Consider the following 7057-nt stretch of genomic DNA (forward strand, 5'->3'; position numbering starts at 1 on the left):
CCAGTGAAGGCCCTGGCAAAACTCCCATTGATTTTTAATGGGGCCAGAATTTCACCCAACATACTGAAATACATATGCATATATAAAATACATAGTGCATTCTAGAGCCAGGGGCATGGTCACAGCAGAGAGATGAGGGCTCTGGCCTTGGCATCTCCCCATTCAGCTTTGGTTTGTAGTTTTGCATAGTCATTGGGCTCAAAGTAACACAAAAACCACACCGTGCCCAGAACCAAACCCTGGTGTCATGTATCCACAGGATCAGCAGTAGGCCCCAGCTTTTCAGCAGTCTCTGGAGGAATCACTTCAATCATGAAGACTCCTAAGGGGCCTCACTCTTCCTTCAGTGCAGGCTGGAGCCCACGGCTGTCACCAGGGTGGGGTGAGTGGGGCATCCCCATGGTGCAAAAGTGTGTGTGTGTGGGGGGGGGGGGGGCAAATGAAAAAATAGGGTGGACAAAAAAAATGGTAGGGGGTAGAGACTTGCGGGACTGGGATCCTGAAGGATCCATTGCCATAATAGCAGGAGTAGGATAAAAATTTTTTCCAAACAATGTAAGTGGGAGTGGGAATTGCAGGGTGGGATGGGGTCAGGATGGGAGAGGGAATAAAAAAAAATAAATAGTCCCATGCAGGGGTCTAGGAGGGAGCACAAATATACTTGCTTGCCTTGGGCACTAAAACGTCTATTTACAGCACTGATGCAGCCTCTGAGACTGAGGCTTGAGGCTCAAGCACTCCTGTTTCATCTGATCTCTTCCCAGGTACGCCAATGGAGGTAGATTCCTAGTCAGAGGCTTGTACACACTTCAGGATCTAATGCACCTCTACAATTATTTGCAGTGTCACCAAGGCAGTGTTTTCAAAACAGTAGGGTGTATTTTTCAACTGGAAGTCCTTAGGTTAGAATAGAGAAATAAAGGTTAACATGTAGTCCATCCGGCCAACCCAGAGCAATTCACCAGCCAAGCAATACTTGACTCCATTTTAGGCTCTTCCAGAAGCCTACCATTTATCCCCGGCTGGTCACCTTCCAGCCTTTGCCTTCAAGCTGGTCTCTGCTCAGCATCATGTTGAGAGGTTGTGGGGGATGTTCTTCCTCTTGGTCATTGATTGCTAGGATGTTCTGGTCACTGGGGCTTCCCATGGTCTCTTTTGGATGCTGCACTGATATGGGTCACTTTCAGCACATTCCAGCCAGTTTCTTAATGACCCATTTATTGTGCCCAGAGAGAAGGCAACACACACTCTCATGCCTCCTGTGCTGACCCAAGAGCAGACTTAACCCTTTCCCACCACCTCTGGATAGCAATGGAATGTACAAAGGAAAACTGAGGCACACATAGGCTTCATCAACACATTACAAAAAATTCCCACTTCATCACACATAGGTACAAATGCTCTTGAGCATTAGCACAGTGTGTAATCTTGTCCAACCCACTTAACAAGGCTGAAGAGGTAGTCAATGTGACAGCACAGAATAGAGCACAAGCATTCATTAATTGAAATCCCATTCATAGTCCATGAGACCACTTCTTAGAACATAAGCTCCTTGGGACAGTGCCTTTGTATGTGTTTGCACAGCACGTAGTAAATAGGTGCTATGGGGGGCCTCTGGGAGTTACTTCAGGAGAGATACTTGTGACAGGTTGGATCACAGAAACCCCGTTGGGACTGCCACCCGATGTGCCAAGACTACTTCTGCCCCGCTTTCCCTGCCAGCTTAGCTGTTTTGCTGAGCCAGCACCCTATTTTGCTGAGCCAGACATGCCAGTCTGCTCCAACATAGACCCACGGTCTGATCTACATGCCCCAAAGCTACAGGCTTGATTGAAAACAACTTAAGAAGTGTTCCTGCCTTTAACACTCAGATGCCCAACTCCCAATGGGGTCCAAACCCTAAATAAATCCGTTTTACCCTGTATAAAGCTTATACAGGGTAAACTCATAAATTGTTTGCCCTCTATAATACTGATAGAGAGATACACACAGCTGTCCCCCCAAGTATTAATACATACTCTGGGTTAATTAGTAAGTAAAAAGTGATTTTATTAAATACAGAAAGTAGGATTTAAGTGCTTCCAAGTAGCAACAGACAGAACAAAGTGAATTACCAAGCAAAATAAAATAAAACACGCAAGTCTATGTCTAATCAAACTGAATACAGATAAAATCTCACCAGTTCCAGTAAGCTTTCTTTTACAGACTACTCTCCTAGTCTGGGTCCAGCAATCACTCACACTCCCTGTAGTTACTGTCCTTTGTTCCAGTTTCTTTCAGGTATCCTTGGGGGTGGAGAGGCTCTCTTTAGCCAGCAGAAGACCAAATGGAAGGGTCTCAGAAGGGTTTAAATAGACTTTCTCTTGTGGGTGGAGACCCCCTCTTCTCTCCTATGCAAAGTCCAGTGACAAAATGGAGTATTGGAGTCACCTGGGCAAATCACATGTCCATGCATAACTGAGTTTCTTACCAGCCAAGCCACATTTCTGGGAAAGCCCAGATGTGGATTGGCGTCTCCAAGTTCATTGTTGGCTTAAGGGCTTCTTGACTGGGCACTTACTGAGAATAGTCTTTTCTCAGGAAACTGACCAACAGCTTCACTAAAACCTACTCAGAATCAAACAAGTATGCAGCCAATATTCATAACTTCGAATACAAAAATGATACATGCATACAAATAGGATTAATAAATTCAGTAGATCATACCCTTTACAGAGATATGTTACATGGCATACATAGCTGTCATAAATATAAAGGGAAGGGTAAACACCTTTAAATCCCTCCTGGCCAGAGAAAAAATCCTTTCACCTGTAAAGGGTTAAGAAACTAAGATAACCTCACTGGCACCTGACCAAAATGACCAATGAGGAGACAAGATACTTTCAAAGCTGGAGGAGGGAACAAAGGGTCCTCTCTGTCTGTGTGATGTTTTTGCCAGGACCAGAGTAGTAATGCAGGTCAGAACTCCTGTAAAGAGTTAGTAAGCAATCTAGCTAGATATGCATTAGATTCAGTTTTGTTTAAATGGCTGATAAAATAAGCTGTACTGAATAGAATGTATATTCCTGTTTTTGTCTTTTTGTAACTTAAGGTTTTGCCTAGAGGGATTCTCTAGGTTTTGAATTGATTACCCTGTAAGGTATTTACCATCCTGATTTTACAGAGGTGATGCTTTTACTTTTTTTCTTCAGTTAAAATTCTTCTTTTAAGAACCTGATTGTTTTTTCATTGTTCTTAAGATCCAAGGGTTTGGGTCTGTGCTCACCTATGCAAATTGGTGAGGATTTTTATCAAGCCTTCCCCAGGAAAGGGGGTGTAGTGTTTGGGGGGATATTTTGGTGGGGGAGACTTTTCCAAGTGGGCACTTCCCCTGTTATTTTTTTAGACACATGGTGGTGGCAGAATAAGGTCCAGGGACAAAAGGTAAAACAGTTTGTACCTTGGGGAAGTTTTAACCTAAGCTGGTAAAAATGCAGGTCCCCACATCTATACCCTAGAGTTCAGAGTGGAGAAGGAACCTTGAGAGTAGCATAAAACACATTCTAGTTATGTCATATATTTCCATAAAGTCTCATGGGGGGCACCATCACAATACTAAACAATAATAGGATTATTAAACTAAACAATAATTGCCTCATGTGACCGGACTGTAAAACAGTGTAAATAATAAAGGAGGAACAGTTACTGTCAATAGTGAAGGGAAGAAAAAGCAACACCCTGCCACATAGACAGCAGTGTTGGCCAAGTTCTTGCTCTGTACTCCGCACATTCTGTGCCTTAAATATCTAATGCACACTGTGCAGTATCAACAAACCTCTTCCACCTTCCAACAACATTAGCACCCAAGGGAAGGTAATCAAACTCCAAACACTAAAGGACTGTAAGTAATGGTAGGATAGTGGATAGGAATTTGTGAATGAGACTTGTTTATTAAAAATAGTTATCTCAAAGGTGGGTTTGTGTGACTGCCATAGTGAGAATCACATCGGTCCCAATCCAGTGAAATGCATTGACTTCAGTGGGACTACTCTTGTGTTTCAAGTTAATTACATGCGTAAATGCTTTGTTGGCTTGATACCATAGTATTCTGAAAAGGAAAGCTTCAGAGTGGAGGTGTGGCTTCTGACTTGTCCTGCCAATGTTAGAACTTTCTGCATGTCTCTGTTTCTCACGCACAGGTGAGCAAATGGAAGGGAGAAAAAAAAAAGGTGCTGATTTTGAATTATGAGACGGGAATAACTGTCTCGAGCCTTCTGCAGCAGACTGCAAACCTGAGCGAAGAGGGAAATTACTGCTGAACCATATCACAACAACACATGATACATTTCTGCCCCAGTAAAGGCAGAAACACTCTCTTGAGCTCTCTCCTTCCAAATAGACCCTACAACCCCAGCATCAACTGCCCTTTTGTATATATGATTATATACCATTTCAGTTTCAAGACATGAAACATTTGCACAATCTTGTGATCATTTTTGTAATATCTTAAAAGTTAGACATAGCTTGCAGTGGATTTTTTTTTTTAAGAAGGAAAAAATTTGAAAGACATTATAAATTAGGTCAGTGGATATTTGTTTGCCGATGGTATTATAAGATGCCAGGATAAACCCACATTAACAAGATAAGTATTCACTACTGTTAGGTATAGCTTTACATACATTTCTGGCATATTACCTTATAAGCGTGCTCAGTTAATAGTCTCCTGGAAAACTACACACACACACAGAGCACACTTAAATGAGAACAACTGTCCCTGGAATATAGAAACTGATCTAATGGAAGTTTTCTTCTGAAAAGCAGCTAAACTGGAAAATTTTTCACTTCGACTTTTGAAATTAATTTCTCTCCTTACTTTAAATCTGAGGCATTTCTAATTCCATTTTAGCTATAAAGCATTGTGGTTTCTAAACTACAAATATTCCTAGGACAGAAATACACAAACTAAAGCAAAAAAAACCCCAAAAACCAAAAAAACAAACAAAAAAACTGGGTAAGTATTTCCAAAGCACCTAAGTGATTTAGGAGCCTAAGTCCCATTGAAAATCCAATGCATGGGCAAACAAATATTTACTGTAGTGCATATTATTAAAAGACAATGCTTTTGAAAAATTGACATGAGGACTATGTAGTTCTCAAAGGTCTTCACTTTCTAACTTCACTATCAATCTTTGTGGTAAGTATTTCCCTAAATTTTATGTATATATATAACCTAGATTAGAGGGATAGGCTGTTAAATGACTCAATGGACAGGGCTGGAAAAAATAAAATACCCAATTCCAAGGGTGGTATTTGGGGGAAGGGGGAGAGGGGGCTCTGGAGACTATAGCCACCCAAAAATTTGCCTTAGCCACCCCATAGCAGCTGCCGCTCTCTGGCCACCCAGCCGTGAAAGCAGAGCGGAGACAGCGGTGGCTGCTGGCTGAGCATCCAGCTCCAGCAACAACACAGGAATGAGCCCTGGCGGGGGGCAGGGGTGTCCAAGGGCAGCCCACAGCCATGTCCCCATCCACCGGGGCATGCTGCCAAGGGCAGGTGGAGAGTCCGTGGCTCTCCACAGCAGCCTGGCCTGACCTGCTCTGGCCTGCTCCTGGGCCCCACCCCATTGTCACTGCTCCCCAGGCACTGCAAGGTCTTTGTTCGCACTGAAGCTAGGTCCCCCCACGTGGGTGGCTTTACTGTCTGCGATCAGCCGGCATCGCACGCTGCTTGGCTCTAGCTTCCAGCCTCTGACCTGGCCAGAGGTCAGGGCCTTGCGGGGAGAGAAGGGGCAGGGATTGGGGTCTCATGGTGATGGGGGGCTAAAGCCCACCTCAGCCCATCCCCCTCCACTGGGAAGAGGCTGGTGTCCTCCCTGCCCAAGTCTCTTTCAACTTGACTCCACAATTATTTTTAAACCAGAATCTGAACTTTTTAAAAATGTTCGGAACTGCTAGAGTACAGTGATATCACTTAACTTTCAAAGCAGCAAAATGTTTTTTCATTAGTTCTATCAGTGTTCCCCAGTATGTGAATGGGAAATCTCTCTCTAACTAACAAAGCTTTCAAAGCATAGAAGAGGGCTGTTCAGTCTAACAAACAAAGATGTAACAAGATCCAATGGCCGGAAACTGAAGGCAGACAAATTCAGACAGAAACAAGTCACAATTTCTTTACGCTAAGGGTAATTATCCATTGAAACAACTCTCCTCGGGGTGTGGTGGATTGTCCATTACTTGAAGTCTTTTAGAAAGACATCCAATCGTGATTTAAGGATATGCTCTAGCCTAACCATGAGTTATGGACTTGACACAGAAACTGTTTAGTGAAATTCAACGGCCTATGTTATGTGAAAAATCAGACTACATGATCATAATGGTCTCTTCTGTATCTAAAAATCTATAAGTTGAGGCCGGGAGCATCTCTAGTTCTGGATTCCAGCTGCTCAGGTTGGCAGATGGAATATATTGCAAGTGACAAATTTAGCATCTGAAAGATGGGGCTATGCTGGCAGCAGTAGGCAGAACAGTCACAGAACATCCTCTTCTCAGCATTTGTAAGAAGTGGCCCATTATTCTGGGCCTCTGCGCAGGAATTATTAAAGAGATTTCCTGGTTTCTAATGAAAAGAACATCCAGTTAAAAAAATCCTGATTTAATAAGTTGTGGGGTTTTTCCTGGGAGATGAGGAGGTGCAGATGGTGGATATGTAGGGGGAATGATGTGTTCCTTCATGTGATCACAGACCACTTTGGATACTCCTTTTTGTCTCCATTTACACACAATTTCCTACACCACCAAGACTCCAATGTCATGGTAAACTATAGTATGAGAGTGTATATTAGACTTGGGGTAGATAAATAGGTAGGCCATGTAATAATAGAATCACACAAGGAAAGCAAAGATAAGGTCATGCATACATCCTTAATTTCAGCTTTATCAGATTTTAAGTGCTTTTCTTTGTAACCTAGATGTTCTTTTAATCTACTGTTTTGTGTGGAACTTAAACAACAAATCTGAAGTTGAGCCTCAGAGCTTATGTTCTTTGTTTGGGCAGCAACAGGCTCATTGGCTTACACACA

Source organism: Lepidochelys olivacea (genome assembly GCF_965140295.1).
Source record: "Lepidochelys olivacea isolate rLepOli2 genome assembly, chromosome: 4".
Lineage (NCBI taxonomy): Eukaryota > Metazoa > Chordata > Testudines > Cheloniidae > Lepidochelys > Lepidochelys olivacea.